Consider the following 26,589-nt stretch of genomic DNA (forward strand, 5'->3'; position numbering starts at 1 on the left):
CTTGAAAATCCTCTTTAAAAATACTGTTTTACCTTAAAGTTAAGCCCGTTTTCCATGACCATCTCTCTGCCTCACTGCATCTTCTCTCTCCACATGTTCTCAACTTGTCTCTGCACTGGCTACTCTAATGTCTACTCCATCTTCAATATTCTTCTGATAAACTAATGTTATGTTATTGATATCTTTGCATAAGTCCTTACTTCCCTTACTGTATTGATAAGAAACCTTTAGGAAAACTTTAGCATTAAGTTTTCAATTCTTTGGCTAACCCACGAGGTTATCATTGCTTATAACATTTTTGAAATGCCTTTAATTGAAATACGTTGATCAAGAGCTACCTATGGAAACCATTTGCATTATGTCATTGTCATGCCGTGTGTATCACAGCTAAATTCTGAAATCAGACTCTTGGCATCAGAATGCAATCAATCTGCCAGAGGCTGAAGTGTGAAGTGGTTTGTTGTTCCTGTTTTTGGGCGGGGAGAGAGATATTACATGGTTTGAATACAAAATTATTTAAGTAAAGTTTCAGATTGGAAGCACGGTTCATTATAGACCGAGAGCAAGAAGAAAAAGACAAGGATTAATAAATTGGCAAACAATAAGAGGGTCCCAGTTTGGGGAAGAGGAATCTAATTCCTCTTTCAGTAAAAATGACTACTGTGACATTCCACCACTGAAAACCTATGCCAGCAGTTGAATTCCTGAATGCTCCAATATGGTCAATTTTAACTCAGTATTTCCCAGATGAAAATAAAATCTTCAAAATATTACTATTTACTAAAATAATGAATTTGTTAAAATATTATGAGCATATCAGACATGTTTGTGTTCAACTTTGCAGTTAGAACTAAAAAAAATATATATATTCTCCAAGAATAGGGAAGAACTAAGTCTTCAATGACTGTATTGTGTCTTATTAAGCCAAAATACCAGCTTTTCAGGTCAGTTTTTACAAAAAAAAAAAATCAGTAGGCAGATTCTAATCATGTTGGGCTCTCAGTTTCAGGGCAAAATTTCGAAATATGTTGAAAATACTATTTCTAATACCTGCTCCACAAGACAGTTTGAAATTCTTTCGCTAGTACAAGTTTATCTTATTAAAATTTTTGTCAAAAGCAAAGGCTATACAAAGACTATATACATGCATATGTATGTGCTGGGAGAGAGAATGTAGGTAATTTTCATTATGAAGAATGATTATGTTTTTAATATTAACTACTAGTGACATAATTAAACTACATTTATTTATTTACCAATTTACTATAGCTATACTTGTCAGGAAAGCAGTATGAATTCTTCATATATTTGGTGAATTATATGATAGTGTTTGACATATACTACCATGTCAGTAAATAACACCATACCTTAATATTATAGTTAGGTCAAAATTACAACAAACATAAAAAGAGACTAAAGTTGGTACCTTTATTAAATTTTCAGGTATACATTTCATGTAGTATACATTTACTTAACTACAGTGATTTCTTTGTTCCAAATGTATATTTGAAGTATTTGCTTGGCAGAACAAGAACTCAGTGTTACTTAATTATCCATGAGATCACAAGTAATCATCTCTTATTTTACATTGTAATGTAAGGAACTTCTCTTATGTTACAGTGTAATGTAAAACTCTACTATGAAATTTACTATTAATAATTACTGGGAGAGAAAAAAATCCTGTCTTATGAATCTGCTAGTTATTTACACTGGTTTCATATTTTTAGCAGGAGACAATATAGATTTCAGACTCATATATTAGATCACTCTTTGCCATGTATAAATGTAAAGTTCTAGAAAAAGAGCTGGCACATAGCAGGTGCTTTGTTGGAGGAATTCTCACTCGCTATTGAAAAATAATTCCCAATATATCCATACCACAGTGCATTTAAAATGTATTCCTTGTTTACCTTGAAAGGTGGTATACATAAATACACATAAATCTACCTTCTGGGACTACTCTCCTCCACAGGGAGACCCAAGCATCCAGGCTTCTTCCATGGGGCTGTTTCTCCATCTTGAATTTCTTTGCCTTCAGTATTTGGATAGACACAGAGTGTGTAAAATGATTCTAAGAGTCAGAATTAGAAAAATTTTCTATCACTTCTGTCTACAATGCTTTGGCTATAATAGTGATATTCACCCACCCTAATGGCAAAGAGGGTGTGCAATTGTTATTTCCCTGTGCTCTTGAAGAAAGGAAACTAGACTGGCAAACATCTAGTTCCTTCTAAATAAAAGAAAAAAAAATTGGATAAATTTCACTACTGAGTCTGTTTCAATGTAAAATAGCTATCAGGGCGCCTGGGTGGCTGGCTCAGTGGGTTAAAGCCTCTGCCTTCAGCTCGGGTCGTGATCCCAGGGTCCTGGGGTCAAGCCTCGCATCTGACTCTCTGCTCAGCGGGGAGCCTACTTCCTCTTCTCTCTCTCTCTGTCTGCCTCTCTGCCTACTTGTGATCTCTGTCTGTCAAATAAATAAATAAAATCTTAAAATAAAATAAAATGGCTATCAGTTAGCTAGGATTTTCTTGGAAACTTTGATGCAGAGCAGACTTAGGAGGATAAATGATGTTATATGTAAACAATGAATCATGGAACACTACATCGAAAACTAATGATGCACTGTATGGTGACTAACATAACATAATTTAAAAAAAGGAGGAGGAGAAATGAAAATCTTCTGTATAAAGGTAAAAAAAATAGCTCTACTTTGCTGGTTCCCTCCCTTTACTCAAGAAAGGAAGATGGTATATATGGGTTAATATAATAGAGGAAATTAAAGGGAAAAAAATCACTATTGTATAAACTATAGTTGTACAGAAATTGTCTTACTTGAAAATTAACCATTTTCCTAGCATTTGAGTAGTTGAAAGCAATGACCAGAAAGATAAAAAAAAAATCAACTGACTTAGCCCAATTATTAATTTCTAATTAATAAAAATATGAATCTTTTATTCTTAATTATGAGACGGCAAAGTACTAGAAAAAATTGGAAGAAAAATCTGCATGCAATTTAGGCTTTTTTTCTAAAGGAGAGAGTTTTCTTTAAACCTCTTTTTGCTTTGCTGTGAATAAATAGATTTCATTAGGGAGAAGTACAAATGCATTTTCAATATTCCAGATTCTCAATTCTTTTTCATTATTCTGTCACTACCTTGGGTATGAAGTTGATATAAATATTAGCTGCAGTAATTGGTCTTATATTTCACATTCCAAACTTAATCCCTAAAGGCCCTGGAAATAATCCTTGAAAAAAAATAGTATCTTTAAAAGTATAAGTAACATAGTATAATCACCAAAACATAAGCTGAATGACTGTAAGCATGCATTTCTATCATTTGGTAGATTTTACAAAGTGGAAGTTCTGATTAGCAACTATATATCTATAGGTAATCTAAGGTTAACAACAGCAATAAAAAAAGCAAGCATTAATTTTTTGTACATTATAAAATCTGGTAGACAAGTATTCCATTCTGGGGTCCATGGAGAAGAAGGTCTGGCAGCTCTCAGGTTCAGTGCTGGGAAACACAATATTTTCATGTTTTCCATAGGCAACTATATGACAATCCCAGATGCAAAAAGTTTGAAATTGAGAGATAACTTACATGAGTCTTGTCATGATCTCTCTCTCTTAATGGCTCCAACCTAATGATCTACATAATATATTAAACGATGTAAAAGAGGAGAAATAACTTTCCTTCTACCCTCCTAGGTTCTTGACTGGCATCCCTTTATAATCAAAGATCAAAGGAGAAAAAACAAACAGAAGTTTAATAACATGTATAACTCCTGTCTGCATGGGAGATACCCGAGAAAACTGAGTTACTGCCAGAAATGGTTCCGGTCACCACCTGAAACACCATCACCAGCTACAGACAAAAGATATTGGTGGGAGGCAGTCATAGGAAGTTACAAGATGTTACAAGTTGTTACACAGATTTAAGTCAATGCCTTTTTCCATTGATGATTTTCTCATGGTTTAATCATCCTTCTTTTTCTGGTACAGAAAACACAAGTACTAATCTCTGCAGTGTTACCGGGTTTGTAGGGACACATAATGTTAACATTTCTGCACCATGAGGCAAACATTTACAAGGTGAGGGTATGAGAGTATATCACTGAGTTTCCAATGGTTTTCTCTTAAAATTTGAGTGTGCTCAAAATACACTAATAACTTCCCATCACTCTTAGAGTAAAAACAAAGCAAAATAAAAATAATTGCTTTTGGAATGTACTAAAGGTCTCATGTGATCTAGGTTCCTGTTATGTTTCAAACTTCAGCACCTTTCCCTTTCAACTCTAAGTGTATGGCCCTCTTTTATTTCCAGAGCCATTACAAGGGCTACTCCAACACCTGGGATAAACTCTCTTCATCTGTTGCAGGAGATCACTGATAGGACATGACCGTAGATCTACCCCGAGATAGATACAAGCCACTAGAGGCTCTTCAGTAGAGCAGGGATTACTACCTATATTTTCTGACTTTTGCTTATACATTATATCCCATATCATTATCACTCAGAGGAATTTGTGCATAGCAGTTGTTCAGTAGAGGTGATTTTAATTACCACTATTCTAAGAAGTCAATGAAATTTAACTTGCCTTGTGAAATTCATAGGAAACAGGATTTTTTATTTTATTTTATTTATTTATTTGACAGAGAGGGATCATAGGCAGAGAGGCAGGCAGAGAGACAGGGGGAAGCAGGCTCCCTGCTGAGCAGAGAGCCGGATGCAGGGCTCGATCCCAGGACCCTGAGTACATGACCTGAGCTGAAGGCAGAGGCTTTAACCCACTTAGCCACCCAGGTGCCCCCGAAACCTGATTTTAAATACATCTATATATGTAACTCATATATATCGACATCTATATCTATATCTATAGAAACACACGTTTGTACATGTTTATGTATATAATGCACATATACATAATACATATGTACTTTTATATGCATATAAAAATATATATATAAAGTTTAAATGCATGTATAGAAATTGTTAGGAGGTATGTTTAGTACAATACATTAATACCATATTGATATATACATATGCATGTGTGTATTTATTATAGTTATAGACTTATCTGGATATACATTTATGAATTGTATCTAAAAATGCCCATACCCCCTAGGTCTTAGTTGAGACTAGTTGAATAGTAGTAACTGAAAGTGGAATCTAAGGGTTAAGTCTATTTTAGGGTGAGCCAAGTGATTCTAATTTGCCACTAGGGTTGATAAATACTCACGTAGGGGCACAAACAGGAAAGTCTTCAGTCATGTACACACACAGACTGAGGCTTTGGGAACCAAAAGAGGGGTAACTTCATAGAACATAATTTCCAGGATACAAAGTAACATCTAATTATTTTAACATTTATTTGTCTAGGTTTTCTTTCTTTTGGTTCATATGTACATAGTGACTATAATAAATTCTGTATTAAAATATGGGAGGCATTTTTCCATAAGTGTCTCCTTTGAAGGTGCGTTCATTCATTTACTTCCTATTTGTGTGTGCTCTCCTTTCAAAATGCAATCACAAATGTTGCTTTTATAAATCCTTCTGGCCAATGATATGTGAGTCTGAATTACTTCTCAAGAGGATATTTGAAAGCCTTTCAAGCAAATTGTCCATTTTGAAGAGTACTGTAATCAACTATTGCAAAAACAGAAGACTAAGAAGATAGACATGTTTCAATACATTGCTTAAAAGTCAACAATTTGACAAGGACTGTTAACAGAGAACTCTTGTTTGTACTGAAAGGACTCATGACACAGCAAAATAGGCGTGGGATTTCTTCAAAAGGCATATTGAGTTCCAAGAATGCTCAGTCTGGGCATTAGGATTTTGGCTGGAAATACTACTTTGTAACAATCGGATTGAGACAGTTTTTAGACACATGCTGGATTTTACACTTTTGAATTTATGTGTTTTATTCCAGAAAACTATAAAGCCAAAAAACAAACAAAACAAAACAAAAAACCTTCTAGTTATGAACCAATGAACTCATGCCGTTCATAGGGAGAAATATTTAAATTTCTTCTTATCCTAGTCACAGATGGTTCATAATCTCTTCTTCCAGCTAACTTAAAGAATTTGGACCCTTGTGATTGCTCCCAAAACTTTCCCCATTTTCACTGCCCTCTCCAGGGCCACTCCTTCTATCCCCTCCATACTCTACTTCTGATTTTACTAGTTTCTGAACATCCACAAACCAGTGTCTACAGAAGAGTCAAAGGTGGGGCACCTGGGTGGCTCAGTGGGTTAAAGCCTCTGCCTTCGGCTCGGGTCATGGTCCCAGGGTCCTGGGGTCAAGCCCCACATTGGGCTCTCTGCTCAGCGGGGAGCCAGCTTCCTCCTCTCTCTCTCTCTCTCTGCCTGCTTCTCCCCCTACTTGAGATCTCTGTCAAATAAATAAAATCTTTAAAAAAAAAAAAAAGAAGAAGAGTCAAAGGTGAGTGCCATTAAGTGGTTGATCAAAAGGTACGGGAGAGGCAGTCTCAACCTGAATGAAATCCAGGCGCTGGGTAGCCGGTGCCCACCCAAACCTCGGGTAGTTAGTCCTGTTTCTGCGTGAGTCTGAAGCAAGTTCTAACTTCTGGAACTTCTGGTTCCCAGCCCCTCAGCTCATCAACTCTTCACTCAACCCATGGCAGACACTACATTTCCTCCTGCTCAGTTCCCGTGAGTGATGGTGCCATAATTTCTGTTGAGGGCATCTGCTGGTTTCTGCCTGGAAGCCTCTTCAACACCGGAAAGAAGGTAAGGCTGTAGGAATCACAGGAGACTTTAAGGAGAAACAGAACAGGTATTCAGTGTCTTAAAGTACTGACGAATACATTCCTCACATCCAGCTCAATTATGAATACTAAACAGACATGACAGGTAATGCCTGAGTACAATCTCAACACAGTTCTTATGTTTACTTCGTCAAAAATCGTGAAATAACAGGCATAAAACCAAATGAATCACTGAAGTAGTAATTAGTAAAAATGTGTTATGCACACACCAAAAAGGCCCTTCACTGAACCAAAACGTGGAATGAGATTCTGGGGCATATTCTTTAAAAGCGCCTTATATAGTAAGAAAGCAGTGACTTCTTCACCATGATTGGTTATAATGTCAGAAATTTCTTAAGCAATAGAAAATTGGTCAGGGATTACTTCCTTTCAGTTTTGGGAACCAGTTTAGTTTTGCTTAAGATTTCCAGAGGCATAAGCAAGAAATGACCCAGGCCAAGTCAGTCTTGCAAAATAAGCTAAGTTAAGCTTTGCATGTATGATTAAACTGATTTTGTATGCTCAGGGAACTCTCAAGTCTGGTGCCAGCTTTTGATTTAAATAACTTCTAATTCTTTACATTTAAGAAATTGATGTAAAACGTTGGCAATACTAAATGGAGGTTCAGCTGTTCTTTTGGTAACCTAGCTCCTCTGTTATCCTCTGGGCTGGTTGTCTGTCTCCTTCGTCGGTCATTTGTGTTTTGAACTGGAGCTAGCTTTTAGATTTAGTCTGTTTGGTCACAGGTATACAAACCGGAAACTTCTAAGTCTGTTTTCAGTGATTTAATTCCACACTTATAATAGTCATTGTCGCCTGTATTTCTGTGGTGTCAGTTTATAATGTTGCTAGTTTGATGCTCCGAGGATGTTAGCAATAGTAGAAATCCGCAGCGTCTCTAATGCCTTGTTCAAGTTGGCCTGTGGCAGATATACCTGAATATACTTGTAAACTTATTCCTTTTTTTAAAGTTTTAATGTGTTGGTGCTGTGGAAACTTTATAAGAATTTACTAGTTGAGAGTGTCTTTTACATCATACAAAATAATTGTCCAGGAGTCCTTCCTGAATCACCCTGGCCACAATTCTGTTGGTTTCAACAGGCTGAAATTTTATTCATTAATGACACCAATTGGATCACAGGCAGAAAAAATTCTCCAACTATAGTCAGACTATAATAAGCTGTAATTACATGTGTATGTACTCAATTAGAATAATTGTTTCTAAATGTATTAAAGTATATAGCAAAGTCTATACTAACAAGTAAATAACAGATAAGCAAGCTTTTTTTTCCTTTTAAATACCACTGGGGGCATGAGGGGAGTAGAGGGTCATGAAGTACATTAGGATGTTGAGTACCTTTGAAAGCTGGGGAGTAAATAGCAACTGGGGAGAAAAGATGAAAAAATGGAACCTGGATGTATGGAACCTAGGATAAATTTTAGATGCTGTGAAATTGCATTCGGACATAAACACCTAAACAAAACTCATTATGTCAAATGAAGAAATGGTTTTTACCAAAATCAGTACATACAATGATGACAAGTAATCAACTTCCAGAGGTAAAATCTTTTGTATGGAGGTTGCAAGAAGAGGAAACTAAGAATTTTGTACAGCTGGCCCTAATTGAACTTAGAGTTTTAAGGACAGCTCTGTAATAATTGGAACTCAATGTAGATTTCTCTTTGACCAAAAACTCTGAAACTCTGTCTCAGGGAAAACAGCCATTCTTAACATAAAAACATAGTATACTAAACAAAAGGCTATAAAGTAACTGAGTGTAAGCTTGTTCTTCTCATCATGTGACAAGCCAATAAGAAGCAAGATGTTGGGGCAAAGAATGCCAGCAAACCAAAGAGATGGCAGACTGCTGTCCTAAAGAACCCTCTTAACTCAGCATAGAATTTGAGTGTCTCTTAGGAAGAGGGAGAAGCAGGAGGAGGTTGCACTCAAGAAATGACTCACGTCTGTAGCTATTCTAGTGCTTGCAAGGGTCCGAGGAAAGTTAGGAAACTTTCTGTCCTTGGTCAGTTGGTCTGTGTGCAACTGTGTGTGGTCCTGTCATTCCACTAAATCTTAAACATGACATTTGTTATTTCTGTAGGTACTTACCTTTTGGGGGGGGTAGCTCTGAGTAAAGAGCCGTTTTTACAAATCTTGACTATAAGCAAAATTCCTTCAATGATTAACATGGGTTTGTGCAGAGCTACGCAGAAGTTTCCAAGCTAGAGGTAAGAGCAGCAAGAGAAACTGAAGCATTGTGGAGTCAGACATGCTAAGTTTCTCCCAGTTACACTAACAAACAATAGTTTCAAAATTCTATCCCACTCGTACTACCCAAGGAATATTTTCCTTCTTCATATATACATTATATATTTAATAAAATTCTCTTTTTAGCGGAGTGTGTGGGGGGAATATTTGTTAAGAAATAGACCTAGGAGCACTGGGTGTTTTATGTGATGTGATGAATCACTAAACTGTACACCTGAAACTAATATACTAATATTACACTGTACGTTAATGAACTGGAATTTAAATAAAAACTTGAGACTAAAAACAAACATGCAAACAAAAAAACTACTATTTTCTTATAAAAACTAAAAATGATAATCAGACATGATAATCAGACATCAGTGATAGGAAAGTTTATTTTACCAGAAAATTAAGAAAAATGAGTCTAATAAATATATGCAAAGTATTCCCTTCTGTTTATGAAGACTTTTCTGTTATTTGATATTAGTAATAATTGCTTCCATTAGAAACTACAGAACAAAATTAGATGTCACTCTATAAGCCATAATTTTCTCTGATATTAGAAAAAAACTTGTTAAAATAAGGCTATTAATACTTCCAAGTAGATAAGTATATGATTTACATTAATAGAAAAATAAAAATAGGTGATAGTAATTTCTTACTGAAAATAACTTAATATAAATTATAAAAGAGTACTTCCTTATTGGGAGTCAATAAGCCCTCAGTACATCTTGTCTTTATTTTGGGTCATATCAAAATGACAAAAGCGACATGCACAAAACTGCTGAAACTTCCACTGTCCCCTAATTCAGTCTTTGTTTAAATGGTATAGACATTGATGGGACATCTGGGTGGCTCAGTATTTTAAGTGTCAGACTCTTGATTTCAGTCCAAGTCATGATTTCAGGGTCATGAGATGGAACCCCGTGCCAGGCTCTGTGCTTAGCGTGAAGTCTGCTTGAGATTCTCTCTCTCCCTCTACTTAGGCTCTCTCTCTCTAAAATAAATAAATCTAACTCTAAAATAAATAAAATCTTTAAGAAAAGTGGTGTGAGCATTGAAATGGTTAATGATACATCATATTAGTCTGTCCTTAGAAGCCAGGATTGTTGATCTCTACAATCACCTGATATGTGATTATGTTCTCCCTTAAAAAGAAAATTGGAAATTGGTAGAAAAATGGCATTTTGCAGTAATTGAGATTATGTTTATTCACAGAGTGTCTTATTTTCCTCATGTGCTGCCAGACATCTGGATAAAAACTAAAAATTTTAGCAAAATATTAACATCTTTCCAACCAGCTAAGTGTTGATTGTGTTTTTATGTTTCACTCTAAATATTTGATGAAATTTAGTTTTATCTATAAAATAATGTACTGTTGCCCTGTTAGCGCTATAGTAATTTCTCTAGCATTCCAAAGTTAGGTTATTTTCTGATTTGGGAAGAGAAAAATGAATAAGCAATGAAATTTTAGAATTGAAAGAGATAAAATTGTTGACCAAACTTAATATTTGTGGTAAATAATTTTAATTATTTTTTTAAATCCTATGTTGGTATTTGTGGCCAACTATAATAAGAACCTCTTGTTGAGCAGTAAATGCCCATTATTTTCCTCTCAGTGAAATGATCCTGAGTGCTATAATCATGGCAATTAAAGTATACAAGAAACTACTTGTTAGTCTCATTACTATGAAGGGCAGACAGTCTTTGAGGTTCTACTGATTGGAATAATAAAGTAGTTAACTGTAAAGTTTGAAAATAGGTGATAACTTTTCACACAAATAAGATGTATCATTGATAACCAATAAAATATTTTAGAAGTATAGAAAAATCAAATTAATAAGCTATATAAAACAATTTTATCTCTATTCTAACTTATAAATGAAATTGGGAAATATATCCCATTTCCTTTAATGCAGAAATAAAATAGAATTACTAGTTAACAGTTCAGCCTAGAACTCACTTAAATAAATTATATGATGTAATGGAAAAGAGATAAAACTAGGTTAGCATAAAGGAAAAGTGACTTTAAAATATAAAAAAAAAATGCAGTTCTTTTTATCATAGAATTATATTTATCCAAAATTTAATAAGAAGCTAAATACATTTTCAGTAAGTTGACAGGAATTTTTATCACTAGATAAAATCTAAAATATGTGTTAAGGAATAGGTACTTAAAAACAACCAAGAAAGCCTCAAAAAGAAGTGACTATACAGAGTATTGTTTCATTAGTCACTGGAACATACTATAAATTTTATCTTAGTGAAATCAGTACTACATTGGCAAAGAACATAAGCAGTGAAATAGAACATGCACAAATTGATTACAACATACATAATTGTAGGGTCTGTGTAATCACCATTTTTTTGACAGTGAAAAAATTATGGATTGTGTATGAGAGCTGGGAAAGGACTTTTAACCTAGAAGTTTGAAGACATACATACAAAAATTAATTGAAAGAAAATTTAGGAGAAATAGTTTGTGTATAATCAAAAAGTGAATTAATCTTGAAAAATTAACATGAGGAAAATGGATCTCCTCAAGAAAAAGAAAAAAAAAGTGTAAACATTAAAATTATCTGTATGACCAAATGAATCGAAATATCAATATTACAGTTGATGATATAGGACATAAGTATGACAAAGGACTGCTATCTGTACCATACAAAACCACTTCTTCAATTTAAAGCAATTTTTATGACCAGCATATAGTTGATTTTTAAAAAATTATCTGTTATGATGAATTTTGAATTGAACTAATGGACAAATGTCATTAACTTTCAAAGTAATCACTGATATTTGAGTTTGTGTGCTTTATTGTACTATTTGTCCCATTTGTTTCATTGTCTCGTGTCACATTTTTTTTTCTTATTGCCTCTTTTTGAAATCTATTTCCCCTTAGCATTTTAGTTATAGATCATTTTGAGTAAAAGGTAACATTTTTTCCTGATAGCTAAATTGGAGATTCCAAAATACATAATTAAATTCTTATGAATATCATTTGCAAGAAAATGTTAACATCCTTTCTTAATTTAAACTTTATTTTTTCAGTATTCTAAGATTCGTTGTTTATGCACCACACCCAGTGCTCCAGGCAATATGTGCCCTCCTTAATACCCACCCCTAGGCCCTCCCAACTCCCACCCCCTTCCTTCTGAAACTCTGGGTTTGTTTTTCAGAGTCCACAGTCTCTCATGGTTCATCCCCCCTCTGATTTCCCCCAACTTACTTCTCTCCTCCTTCACCCATTGTCCTTTGTGTTGTACCCTATGCACCACAAGTAAGTGAAACCATATGATAATTGAGTCTCTGCTTGACTTATTTAACTCAGCATAATCTCCTCCAGTCCAGTCCATGTTGCTACAAAAGCTGGGTATTCATCCTTTCTGATAGAGGCATAATACTCCATTGTATATAAGGACCATATCTTCTTTATCCATTTGTCTGTTGAAGGGCATCTTGGCTCTTTCCACAGTTTGGCCTCTCAAAAAACAAGAGCCCAAGACCTGACAGATTCTCTGGGGAATACTACCAAATATTCAAAGAAGAAATAATACCTATTCTCTGGAAGGTGTTTCAAAAAAAAATAGAAATAGAAAGAAAACTTTCAGAATCTTTCCATGAAGCCAGCATTACCGTGATCCCCAAACCAGGCAAAGACCCCACCAAAAAGGAGAATTTCACACCAATATCCCTGATGAATATGGATGTGATGAATCTCAACAAGATCCTAACCAATAGGATCCAGCAATACATTAGAAAGATTATCCACCATGACCAGGTGCGATTTATCCATGGGATGCAAGGGTGGTTCAACATTCACAAATCAATCAATGTGATAGAACAAATCAACAAGAGAGAAGAACCATACGGTCCTCTCAATTGATGCAGAAAAAGCATTTGACAAGAGACAGGATCCGTTTCTGATTAAAATGCTTCAAAGTACAGGAATAGAGGGAACATTCCTCAACTTCATAAAATCTATCTATGAAAAACCCACAGCAAATATCATTCTTAATGGGGAAAGTCTTCCCTTTGAGATCAGGAACACGACAAGGATGTCCACTCTCGCCACTGTTTTTCAACATAGTACTAGAAATCCTAGCAACGGCAATAAAGGTAACAAAAAGAATTAAAAGGCATTCAAATTGGTGAAGAAGTCAAACTTTCTTTCTTCACAGATGACATAATACTTTATATGGAAAACCTGAAAAACTCCACTCCCAAAATACTAGAACTCATATAGCAATTCAGTAATGGGGCAGGATACAAAATCAATGTACAGAAATCAGTTGCTTTCTTATACACTAACAATGAAAATATAGAAGGGGAAATTAGAGAATTGATTCCATTTACTATAGCACCAAGAACCATAAGGTACATGGGAATAAACCTAACTAAAGAGGTAAAGGATCTGTACTCAAACTGCAAAACACTCACGAAAGAAATTGAATACGACACAAAAAGATGGAAAAGCATTCCATGTTCATGGATCAGAAGAATAAACATTGTTATAGTGTCTATACTACCTAGAGCAATCTATACTTTCAATGCCATCCTGATCAAAATTCCACTGGCATTTTTCAAAGTGCTGGAACAAACAATCCTAAAATTTGTATGCAACCAGAAGACACCCCGAATTGTTAAGGGAATGTTGAAAAAGAAAAACAAAGCTGGGGGCATCATGTTGCCTGATTTCAAGCTTTACTACAAAACTGTGATCACCAAGACAGCATGGTACTGGCACAAACACAGACACATAGACCAGTGAATGGAGTAGAGCCCAGATATGGACCTGCAACTCTATGGTCAAATAATCTTCGACAAAGCAGGAAAAAACATCCAGTGGAAAAAAGACAGTCTCGGGCGCCTGGGTGGCTCAGTGGGTTGAGCCGCTGCCTTCGGCTCGGGTCATGATCTCGGGGTCCTGGGATCGAGTCCCGCATCAGGCTCTCTGCTCAGCAGGGAGCCTGCTTCCCTCTCTCTCTCTGCCTGCCTCTCTGCCTACTTGTGATCTCTCTCTGTCAAATAAATAAATTAAAAAAAAAAAAAGAAAAAAGACAGTCTCTTCAATAAATGGTGCTGGGAAAATTGGACAGGTATATATAGGACAATGAAACTCGACCATTCTCTTACACCATACACAAAGATAAACTTACTCAGTGTGAGGCAGGAATCTATCAAAATCCTAGAGGAGAACATAGGCAGTAACCTCTTTGACATTGGCCACAGGAACTTCTTTCAAGACATGTCTCCAAAGGCAAAGGAAACAAAAGCAAAAACGAACTTTTGGGACATCATCAAGATCAAAAGCTTCTGCACAGGAAAGGAAACAGTCAACAAAACATAGAGGCAACCCAGGGAATGGGAGAAGTATTCACAAATGACAATACAGACAAAGGGCCGATATCCAAGATCTATAAAGAACTCCTCAAACTCAACACACACAAAACAGATAATCATGTCAAAAAATGGGCAGAGGACATGAGCAGACACTTCTTCAAAGAAGACATACAAATGGCTAACTGACACATGAAAAAGTATTCATCATCCTTAGCCAACAGGGAAATTCAAATCAAAACTACATTAGGATATCGCCTTACACCAGTTAGAATGGTCAAAATTAACTACATAGTAAATGCTAACCTCTTAAAACTAGTTCTTTTCAGTGTCTTTCATTCTTTTTAATTCTCTCTACATGTTAAACCCATACATATTATTACAACTTTATATAATTAAAATTCACTTATATTCTTGAATCTATTTGTTTTCATTTGTATTTGCACATCTCTATTTACTTCTGGTATATTTTTTCTTGGGCTAAAGGAGTTCTTTTATAGTTTACATAATTTATATTAATGTATGGCTAATTTTATTTTGAAAAAACTATATTTCATTTCATAATTAATATTTGTGATGAGAACAAAACCCCTGGTTGACCATTTATTTTCTCTCAGCAGTTTAAGAATATTTTGGTCTGGCAGTTTAGTTATCTTGTTTAAAATAACCTTGAAGGAGGAGAAACCTTTGAATATTTTATATTATAAAATGGTCTGTATATACAGATCAAACATATTGTGTACATTTAATGAATTAGATAAATATAAATAAAGATGGGCCAAATGGGGTTTTCTGAGTATTTATGTTTAAGTTTCAACTGTATAGTAAAGGTGTAGCTTTATGGCTTTCAAATTTTGGTGACTTGCAGCCATTTTTCTCTTCAATAATTGTTTCCCATTCTCCTTGCCTCTTGGATTCCAATATAAGATCCCCTTCTTAAATAACCCTCTTAAAAGTTTTTACTTTTTGCTTTTGTTTTCTAGCCATCCATTTTCAGTTCACTATCCTCATTTCTAGTCTGTCATCAAATAATCCAGTTGTTAATTTAGATTACTTTTTTTTGTTCTAGAATTTTCCATGTAGTTATTTTATATAGACACCAGTTTTCACATTAAATTCTACATCTTTTCAACCATTTTTGAACACATCATTCAACTGATTAAAATCTGTTACTGTTAACTTCAATATCAGTGTTTTATACAGATCTGTTTCTACTGCCTTTTATTTTCTTGGAAATTCTGGAAAAAAAAATAGAAGTCCTAGAAATCATTAATATTTCTAGTGATGATTTATCACCCTATCTAATCTGCTGCTAGACTGGAACATCACTTTAATCCAATCAGGTATGGGCTAATTTATTTTTAAGATCTTATTTATTTATTTTAGAGAGATAGCAGAGAGAGAGAGAGAGAGAAAGAGAGAGCAGGCACACAAGTTGGAGGGTGGGAGGAAAGGAGAAACAGGCTCCCTGCCAAGCAGGACACTAGGATCATGGACTGAGCCAAAGGCAGACACTTAACAAACAGAGCCTCCCAGATGCCCTAATCTTCTATTATTTTATATCTTATTTTGCTGATTTCTAGGCTGCAGACCTCTGAGTCTGAGAGCCTGGTGTATTTACTGAGTCTCTTCCTACTTAGAAAGTCCTGAATTTGTTTCCTTGGCACCGTGGTTTCTTTTTTGTCTCTTAGGCTCTCATACTGCACAGGTGGACACTTGGGTAAATGCCTCTAGGGGATTAGTTTCCTTTCTGTTTAAAATATGGCCTCTTTATTCCTGGAAGTTTTTACTGCTCTGAGCAAACCTTCTGCCCTAGGAGTTTGGGATGTAGGTGGATGTGTTTAATAAAAAACCCTTGCCCTGAAAACTTTTGAGAACTTCAGTAGCTTCTTTGCTCCTTCCTATTCTGGATTCCTAGTCTTAAAATCTACACCAAGAATTGGTAAGTGCCCTGAGGGTCACAAAGCAGCTTACTGTATACTGGCTCCTTTACATACCGCTAGAATCCTGATTATCTAGGCAGATTTCAGATACTTTCAGTGAGATTTTCTTTATTTTTCTGTGTGTTTCTTTTTTTTCTTTTTCCCCCTTCACCTATTTATATAATTTGAATAAGAAAATTAACAAGAAATAAAAAAGTACCATCAGTGTTTGTATTTTGTGTAAAGAATCTGAGTTTAATTCAGTATCATGAACTTCTATAGTTTAACATAATGTCAATATGATCACTGCGCCTTCTAATGCAATGAATTCTATGTTGCGTTCTTTCCCATGTAAGGTAATTCTAAGAATTTTATATGTTGATATTACTTGCCTACTCAAGTAACTAGAGATCATAAAAAAGAGCACATAGTGAGTTATTGAATGGGTACAGAGTTTCAATTTGGGAAGAAAAAGTTCTGGAAATGCATAATGATGATTTCATGACAATGTAGATGTCCTTATGTCACTAAATTCTGTACTTAAAACTCATCATTTTAACCATTTTTGTGCTATATATATATATATATTTTTTTTTTTTTTAATTTATGTATTTGACAGACAGAGATGACAAGCAGGCAGAGAGGCAGGCAGAGAGAGAGAGGGAAGCAGGCTCCCTGCCGAGCATGGAGCCCGATGTGGGGCTCGATCCCAGGACCCTGGGATCATAACCCGAGCTGAAGGCAGAGGCTTTAACCCACTGAGCCACCCAGGCGCCCCTGTGCTATATATTTTTATGACAGAAAGTGCAGATTTAAATCAATAGTCAATAAATTAAATCTAAGATTATTTTAAAAACATAATTACTACTGAATTTTGCTTACAGGTTTTCCCACAGTTAATATAACCTCAACCAGGTGTATTCTTCAATATCTGTGAACACATTAAGCTAGTCCTTCTTTTTTTCTTTCAATGTCATAAATCTTCATTTACTTTCATTAATGATTTGGACTCTTAAATATTAAAAAGAAATGCTATATGATGCATTGTGGAGGACCATAAAATCAAATTTTCTTATATATACACATTATACATGTTAAATATATATATGTATATTTGCTAAAATATGGTAAGAAAAATAAAAATACAAAGAACCTATTATAAGTGCTTGAGAAGAAGGATCTGTGGAGGAGGTCATAGGTGATATGGGCCTTGGAAAATATACATAAATATTTCCACAATAATTCAAGTTTTTAATACCAATCAGAGAACAGTTTATCCTCAATAGTGGTATTAAAATGTGAATCATTTTATTAAGTACTCAAACATTTAAACCTGTATTTATTAAACACATACACAATTTTTGTCTTTGGCACATTTTTGTCATTTACAATTTTAGCCAAAATATTGTAAGATTTTCTTCCTTTATTGGTCATGAATAGTGATGTCTAGTCTATTTTTCTGGTTCAGCAAGACACAAATTCCAAAATCTTTAATTAGCGTGGGAAACAGACTTTTACATCCATCCCTAGGAAAGCATTTTCTTTTCATTTTAGCAGAGTTTCATAGAATAACAGTCTACAATCCAAGGGCAGTTGGGCCCTGTGTTTTTCACCTTGCTGAATTTTGCCAGATTCTCTACCGTGCCCCCATTGAAACTGAGATAGAAAAGACGTTATCAGGGTTCAAACTTGATGCCAAGAGGGAGTTCTTGAGACATCTTTGGTGCAAAAAGGTGATTTTATTAAAGCACAGGGACAGGACCCACGGGTAGAAAGAGCTGCAATGGGTTCATGAGGAGTCGCCCATTATATACTTTTAAGTTGGGAGGGGGTTAGGGATAGCCTTAACTCTCGAAGGAATTTTGGAAGAAAGGTTTTCAGGACTTCAAGGGCGCTAGCTCTTGTTGGGAAATTTATTACCATCTAATAAAACCTTAATCATGAGACCCTTCAGATGTATATCGGTGGGCTTATATGCTTGGGGGATGATTGCCAAAATGTATCTTTGGAGGGGGCTAGTGATAAAAGAAGTTTCCAAAGGAATTTTTATACATTAAAGTAGACTTACAGGATCCTGGTGTTGGGGGTGGGAGGTGTGGTCAGGCCAGGATTGCCTTTTGCCCTTAGCAAAGTATTAACATAGAGGCAGTTGAGTCCCTAGAGGAATGTCACTCTGCCTGTTTCAAGGACTTCTGAATGGGCTGTAGGTAGTAAGGAAATTTAATAATTTTTCTTCAGCCTTTGTTTCCCACATCAAAATCATTTTCTCATGTTTTACCTTATATTGGAGGAAAAATGCAGGCACCTTAATGAAATCCCCCGACCATATTTCAGTCAAGATTGATCAGCAGAAAGAATCAATATTTTCCTTTCCAAGGGGTACAAAATTATATGGTGAGGCAGCAAAACACAGACTCTTAAATTAGCTATATCCTTTCCCCTAATCTTTGTAAATTTACCTCTGGCTTTGCATAATCAAAGGGTCCTTTGCTTAATTTGTCAGGAAGGGACTATGATACTTGAATTTTGTTTCTTTTGAAAAGTTAAATTTTTAGAGTGTGACCATCTCTCTTCCCTGAAAGCAAAAGCAATGTACAAATCTTCCAAAAATAGAAAAGGAAGGATTATTATTGATTTATAAGATAATGTTTAAAAGATGAATCTAACACAACGGGCAACTACCTGATTTTAATAAATGGATAAACTACCCATAGCCTGCTAATTCAAGGAAATTAACAGTTGTAAACTAAATAAGGAGAACCAGAATTAAGAAAAAAATTAGACTGTTACCTAGACTATAATGATTCTAAATAATCGGACTTAAATCCTTACTTTAAGAGATTTTTTTACATATTGCAGTATAACTCTAAAAAATTCAGTTTGCCCTCACTTTTGTATTTACCTTATGACTCCTGAATTATTAAAGATCATAAATTTTTTCAATTTTCAATTTTGTAACTGGCTCTATGGCACAAATTCTCAAGTGAGGCAGAGAAGTACATTCATCCTGAGTTTACATGTATCTTTTTTAAAGTTGCGTCTCTTAAACAATTTTAAATACTCATTTCTATTGATACACAGACAGTATTCTTTTCTATAACATACCACAATTTTTTGTATCTATGCTCCAAAGACAAGTAATTTAATAAACACAAATAGTTTTCCAAGATTTGAATGAAGTCCACATTCCTGTTATCACAGATCCTTTTTTATGATCTTTTATTTCCTGTTTTCATTTTATACACCTTTTAAGTTGTCACACGCAGTCACCAACATATATAGTTGTACCAATGAATTATATTTAACCTATTGACACATCAAACACTTTATGTATTTCAAAGGATTTTTAATCACCAGATACAACACCTTTGGTACCATCAAAGTCACTTTGTGGAAATATGAATAGGAATTTTGAAAAAAAATGATCTTTTGGCGATAGTGCTCCAAGTCATGATGAATATAGTACCAAGTGAACTAATTTTTTAAGTGAAAATAAAGTATTTTGCAGGCAGCAAAGTTTTATTAGTGTGAGTACTTATCATTCAACTAAAGATATTCAGATACTGCTCTAGGGAAGTTTTATAACAATAAAATTGCCATAAAACAATAGCAAAACGATACTTTTTTGTATAACTTGTGCCAATATCTTGATAACTTTAAAAATAAGAACCAGATTGAAATGAGAAACTCTGGGGTTTTCATTTTCAACACTTTTCTGTGCAAATAGCAATTACCCAAATGTTAACATGAACTATTTAAATCAAATGCAACAATCACAACTAAGTACAATAATTTTCTGGTTATTTACTATGTTGGTGTTATAAAACATCAAGATTATAAAATTATAAATAAGAAATATTTGTAACTAATTTTTAGGATAAGAACCAAACTTAGAAGAAAATGTGTAAGAAAATTTTCTATATCTTCCCATTACAATTAGACTAAAGAATTTTGTTACTTGCCATTAGATCCTATAATTAACATATAGTTTAAAAAAACAGGAAAAGAAAGTCAGCAAAATATACAAAGAAAATTTAGATGTTCTGTTTTACCAAGGTATCTATGTTTTATTTTATGCCAGACTTAAAACAAACAAACACTTAGTGTTGAGTTGGTTTTAGCTGACATATTCAGAATTAAATGATTATTTGGTCTCTGCTAAAGAATAGAAGCAAAATTTTAGATAAAAAATAAGCATAATGGGTTGGGGCCTGTGTTTCATAACATCTTTATACTCTTTTGAAATATATGGTCTCCTCCTGCCCCCATATTCTTATATTTCAAGGCTACCAGAAAAGCAGCAACTTCAACTGGTTATTTGTCAAGCATTTTTTATTCAAAAGCTAAGAGGATGCTGAATCATAAGCTAAATTTTTTTCAGTGTTGGATTCAAGACTCTTTTTAGATCTTTTTTAGAAAGGAATGAAGAGTAGTGAGTCATGCAAGACTGAGATTAAAGACAATAGAACAGCTACGAGCTTTGTGATCATGGGCAATTTAACTCACCATTTGAATTTGCCTTATTCATGTATGAAATTGGAATAATTCTATTTGTTAGCATGCTTTCAACTGAAAGTTATGGAAAAGCCAACTGAAAAAGGCCTTAACAATAAAGAACTGTATTCACTTTCAAAAGAAAGAGTTTGGGAATGTTTCAGACTCCTGGTATGAGCTACTCACTCTGTGTTCTGGCCCTGTTTTGTACCTATTGTCTTGTCTGGATGTTCTTCCATATGCTGGCAGTGTCCATGAAGGCTGGCTTCCCTCATGGACAGAAAATACCTGCCAGAAAACTCCAAGACCAAATGCTTCTTTAGTCACATCCAACAGGGGAAAGAAATAATCTTTATTCCTATGGTTTTTATCTTTAAGATTGAGAAAGCATTCCAAGAAATCTTTAGCAAAACTGTCCTTGGGTGTTCTTGACTAGAAGTGGGTCATCTGAGCATTCTGCAAACAATTAGTAAAAAGGAATAGAGAACACCATTACATCAATCATAACTTTTACTTCGTCAGTTTCAAATGGTTTTTAGAGGGTCAAATGTTACATACTAATATGTATTTATATGTAATATAAATCTATTTATATTAATAAATAATATATTAATATATAATAATAAATATTACATACTTATATATATTTGATATATTTCAGAATTATTTTAAGTGAAATAGCATTTGTAAATGACAATGTGTTTTTGCCAGCCCTAAAATAGAAGCTCAACTCACGGAGTGTTACTATGAATGCCAGTAGTAACTGGTGATGATATTTCTTTAGTATTCCAATTTTCTACCTAATCTCTGTATTTTTTCCAACTCTCTAACTTCCTCGACTATATGCTAGGAAAATCTAGTGATATTTGTAACTTGGCTAAATGCAGACTTCACAGTTATTGTGGCAGATTATGAGAAGGCCAGAACATTTGTATATAATTAGGACACCTTGACTCTGTGAACTTTATTGAAAAAGACCACCATCCCAGGTGAAGGTATCTGTTCTTCCTTCTAAGGTATTCATGGCCTCTAAGGACTTTTCTTTTCTGTCTCAGCTTAGTTGCCCCTCACATCTATTAGTGATTTTCTCTCGGCGAGTCTAGTTGTTCCTGCAAATCCCCACCCAAAACTGCAGCAGCATCTAAAATTGGGCCATTCTTTCTCCAAATGCCTATTTAAGCCCTCAGTCTAAGTCCGTGTGGACACAGTGCACGCCATAGCTTTTTCTTCATTAATTGCTTTTTAACTGTACTCTACATGTTGGAAATCCATGATGTATTTTTAAAAAAACAATTCAACTTATTTACCAGATCCTAAGAAAGGTTTATTAGCTTCCTAGAACTACTGCAACAAAGGGCCAGAAACTGTGTGGCTTATAACAACAGAAATCTATGGTCTTACATGTCTAGCGGTTATATATCTGAAAGCAAGGTATTCTTAGGTTTGGTCCTTCTTAGAGCTGACTGTGAGGAGAATCTGTTCCATGTTCTTAGCTTCTGGTAGCCTCAGGTATTCCTTGGTTCATAGATGGTGGTCTCTCCGTGTCTTCACATAGTCTGTTCTCTGTATGTATCACCTTGTGTCCAAATCCTGCCCCCTTCTTTATAAGGCTACTAGTCAATTAGATTAAGGCCCATTTTAATGACTTAATTTTAACTCAAATACCTCTATAAAGATCTTAATTCCTGATGACATCAAACTCTGAGATACTGGGAGTTAGACTTCAATCTCTCTCTCTCTCTTTTTTTTTTTTTTAACAGGTTTTTTTTTTCCTTTAAGAATAGTTTTAGGTTGTCAGCAAACAACAGATGTCTGTTTTGAACAACAACAACAAAAATACAGAGATTTCTCTCATATACCCCTGCCTTCATACTTGCATAATCTCGCCACTCCCAGAGTGGCACATTTGCTGCCATTGATGAACCTTTACTGAGACATCATTATCACTCAAAATCCATAGTTTATATTACAGTTCTCTCTTGGTGGACATTTTATGGGTTTGGACAAAATTATAATGATATTTCTATCATTATAGTGTCATGTAGAACATTTCATTGTCAAGAACCAACCCTGTTAATACCTTGCTTTCATTTCTAAATCATCTGTGCTCTGGCTATTTATTTCTCCTTCCCACTAGACATCTTTTTTAAAATTTTTAATTCCAGTATAGTTAACGTACAGTGTTATATTAGTTTCAGGTATTCAATGTACTGCTTCAACAATTCTATACTGAGTGCTCATCACCACAAGTGTTCTCTTAATTCCCTTCACCTATTTTACCCATCCCCCCCAACCAACCTCTGGTAACCTCCAGTTTGTTCTTTCTAATTAAGAGTCTGGGTTTTTTGTTTGTTTGTTTGTTTTGTTTGTTTGTTTGTTTGTCTCTTTCTTTGTCCATTTGTTTTGTTTTTTAAGGTTGACATATGAATGACATCACATGGTATTTGTCTTCGTCTGACTTATTTCACTTAGCATTATAATCTCTAGCTCTATCTATGTTGTGGCAAATGGCAAGGTTTCATTATTTTAATGGCTGAGTGCCACCTCTTTATCCATTCATCTATCAAGGGACACTTGGGCTGCTTCCATAATTTGGCTGTTGTAAAAAAAAATGTTACTGTAAACATAGGGATGCATATATATTTTTGAATTAGTGTTTTCATATCATGTGGGTAAATACCCATGGTGGAATTACTGGATCATAGGATAGTTGTAGTTTTAACTTTTTGAGGAAATTCCATAACATTTTCTACAGTGGCTAAACCAGTTTGCATTCTCACCAACAATACATGAGGAATCTTTTTTCTTGTGTTTTTGATTTTAGCCATTCTGACAGGTGTAAGGTAACATGTTATTGTGGTTTTGATTTGTATTTCCCTGATGAAAAGTGATGTTGAGCATCTTTTCATGTGTCTGTTCACCATCTGTATGTCTTCTTTGGAAAAATGTCTATTCAGATTCTCTACCCAGTTGGTAATTGGATTATTATTTATTATTTTTGCTGTCAAATTGTATAAGTTCCTTATATATTTTGGACACTAACCTCTTATTGAATATATGATCTACATGTATTTTCTCCCATTCAGTAGGTTGTCTTTTAGTTTTGCTGATTGTTTCCTTTGCTCTGCTCAAATATATCTTATTTGAGGAACACAATTCAACTCTTACTGAGGGAAAATATTCAGATCAATGATGAAAAAACTGAATTACAGTCTCATAGACTGTTCTCTCATAACATACGTTTATGCAGCTTGCAGAAATGGGTAGCAACATATAGATAACTAGCCTTAAATTGGAGTCAAATATGGTGTTATAAGCTGATGAATATATTTCTTTCTAAAATTAAACTCCATCCTTGGAAAGTCATGTCCAAAATTATTTTTAAATAATATTTCATATAAATTATGAAGTATTAAGTAAATTGAAAACAAAGCCACCTTTATATGGGGGATTTAGATCAGTTTTTTGTGTTTTGTTTAATTCATAAAACAGAAATCTATTTTCCAAAATCGTTATTTGGGTTCACAGTATACACTGTTTGTCTTGGCAAAATATATTGTGCATAGAAGGTCTATCAGTTGATTGAATCCAATGATGCCTTTCCCAGAATGCTTTTTGAATCATAGATCATAACTAGAACAAGTAAAATCTGAATGGTGACTTGATCTATCTTTGTAAACAAAAAAACACATCTAATAATAAACTATTAATAGTATTAAATGGCTTGAAAACCACTGACCCTATTTCAAATTACAAATCACAGGAAACCTTTTACCAAATGTAGATTAAGATAAAAATCACTAATGTATTCTAAGAAATGAAATAAATGATTTATAAGGTAATTATGTTTCTAATTAGTAAATATTTACTGAACACCTACTTTATAGCAAGTGCCCAGTTTTGGTACTTGTAATGGGAAATTCCTCTTAAATTGATATTCTGGCCTGAGATATTAACATAAATATATTTTAAATTCAGTGTAATCAGTGTAGCCAGTGTAATATTAAGGAAGTAGATGTGGTTGAGTCCTAGCAAAAAGAAGAAGTCTGGTTTACCTGACCTGATTTAGGGAAGATTGCACAACTCTGGGTATTCTAAATTTTATTGTTTTCATTATTTTGCATGCCATTACCACAGAATTGGTGTCTTTGTTTTCTTTATTTTTTTTTTTTTTTATTTCTCTTGTACCCCCCCCCCCCTCCCTTTTCTCCTCTCTTCCTTTTCTTTTTTTATGAAATCTCCTTTCAGTTTATAGCCCTGGCTTATATATGCAGTATATTGGTTTTTTTTTTTTATTTTATTTTACTCCAAAATGCATATGTAATAGGTTTAGGCAGTTTATATGTTGCTTTCAAAGATTTTGAAAACTTTATCGATAACCCGAAGTAGGTGAGATTGCGGTAGGATCACTGCACTCTCAGTGCTTTTGAGCAGTCCTGTACAACACTTGAATACATGTTGGTATCCTAGTCATGTAATTCAGTTGATGATATCTGTTTATTCTCCAGAGTTATGCCAGTGTGCCATTCCTAATGAGTTATCTTAATGGGATTCTGCACACTACTACTAAATCATTTTATTTCACACTTAATCACATGGTGCTCTGATTACTCAATGAAAAAATACTTTCAACGCACTTTCAACTTTGCTATTTTAAGGAAGTTCAAGGTAATGAAGAGAATACAAGTGGCCTGGGGGCCTGGGTGGCTCTGTGGGTTAAAAGCCTCTGCCTTTGGCTCAGGTCAAGAAATCACAGTCCTGGAATTGAGCCCCACATCGGGCTCTCTGCTCGGCGGGGAGCCTGCTTCCTCCTCTCTCTCTGCCTACTTGGGATCTCTGTCAAATAAATAAATAAAATCTTTAAAAAAAGAGAGAGAGAATATAGATGGCCCAAATATTCATAATGCTCTATGAATAGAATGCGTTATGAAAGAAAAGGTATAAAAACAATGGTGCAGGGGAAGTTTTGATAGATGCCTATAATTGTCTCTTGTGTGTATGTGCTTTTTTTTAACCATATTTTTTTGATGATATTCGTTCCCTTGCTTGCTTGTTGAACACAAACATTACAAAAGGTCAGACTTAAACATTTTCTAGTCTATTGGTTTCTTTTCCAACTGATAAGCTTCTTTCACATCTATGTTCTTTTTGTGTACACATCTTGACTACACAGTCAGCAGCATTTCAGCACAAGGACACTAAATTGTAAATACACACATCAATCTGGCTGCTCGCTTGAATTCCTTCCCTCCTCACCTGCTGCCTAGCCTTTCCTATGGAAACTAGCGAAGCTGATTGAGTAGCAGCGGTAAGAGATTGGGTCAGTCTTTTATTTTTCAAAAGTTTCACAAAATAAAAAATACAGGAAGGTTTTAAACCATGTTTCTAATAAAAAATTTTTTAAAAACTATGTACAAATAAATCATAGAATAGACTATCATACTTTCTCCATTCACAGCTAACTTTTAATGATGGAGAATAAATCTCAACCTAATGAGCATACTATTTTAGACTATTGATGCCGTTGACATTCATTAAAAATGAAAAATTACTTAGTAGTATGTCATTGTAAGGGAGCATCATAGAACTGTTTTTGGTTTTATTTTGGGGGAGGTTCTAAATAAGATATCCAAATGTTTGAAGCTATTAAGTAAAAAAATAAGTAAAATCATAAGTATAGTGATAATCTCCATTCCCGATAACAAACAGTCACATAAACTGTATTCGAAAGAAAAAGTTTATTTTTAGACACACTCTTTCATGTTTGGAGTTGTATCTTTGGTGTTTCACAGCCTGTAAATCAAAAT

General features: G+C 34.5%; 1 protein-coding gene across 4 annotated transcripts in view; it reads left to right on the forward strand.

Annotated features, from left to right (window-relative positions):
• CDH18 (cadherin 18) overlaps window positions 1–26,589 on the forward strand; it is a 718,124-nt gene that overhangs the window by 112,821 nt on the left and 578,714 nt on the right. Inside the window, exon 1 of one of the 4 annotated variants that reach the window (XM_046001016.1) lies at window positions 6,657–6,758. The exons of the other annotated variants lie outside the window; for them this stretch is intronic. The gene's annotated coding sequence lies outside the window, so the exon portion shown is untranslated. Of the gene's footprint in view, window positions 1–6,656; window positions 6,759–26,589 lie in introns of those variants that run through there. 4 annotated transcript variants of the gene reach the window in all.

This window comes from Meles meles, chromosome 3 (genome assembly GCF_922984935.1).
Source record: "Meles meles chromosome 3, mMelMel3.1 paternal haplotype, whole genome shotgun sequence".
In the NCBI taxonomy this organism is placed as follows: Eukaryota; Metazoa; Chordata; class Mammalia; order Carnivora; family Mustelidae; genus Meles; species Meles meles.